The sequence below is a fragment of the Condylura cristata genome, unplaced genomic scaffold (assembly GCF_000260355.1).
Source record: "Condylura cristata isolate star-nosed mole 26May11 unplaced genomic scaffold, ConCri1.0 scaffold00006, whole genome shotgun sequence".
Classification (NCBI taxonomy): Eukaryota; Metazoa; Chordata; class Mammalia; order Eulipotyphla; family Talpidae; genus Condylura; species Condylura cristata.
The window spans coordinates 6,776,912-6,777,383 of record NW_004567107.1 but is presented as its reverse complement, the minus strand read 5'-3'; positions in this window follow the sequence as shown (position 1 = coordinate 6,777,383).

The following is a 472-nucleotide window of genomic DNA, read 5'->3' as shown; positions in this document are numbered from 1 at the left end:
CCTCCTGGAAGTGGGGTGCGAGGGTCTTTAAGGGGTCGGAGCTACAGGAGTTTAGTTGGGGATCACGGAGAGGGATCTTGGAGAGAAGAAGAAATGGAACTCGAGGGCGAGAAGCATCTCAAGGGTAGAAGGCGGCGCTGGCCTGTTGGGCGTTTGGAGCGCTCAGAGCTCTGTTCGTCTGCCCAGGGCATCACTCATCTGAACCCGATGACCACGCCAAAAGGAAAGCACTGTTACCCCATTTTACAACCGAGGAAACTGAGGCCGAAAGAGGTGAAAAGACACGCCCAAGACTCCTCCCAGAACAGGACCTCCGCCTATATGGGGAACCCCCGCTCCGCTTACTGTCCCCTGCGCTCCTGTGGGTTTGAGCAAGAGCCCCTCTCCACCCCCCCCTCACCCCCGTTTTTTTTTTTTCTTGTCATGGCAGGGATGCACTATGGAGCGCAGAGCTCCAGCCTGGGACTGGCGG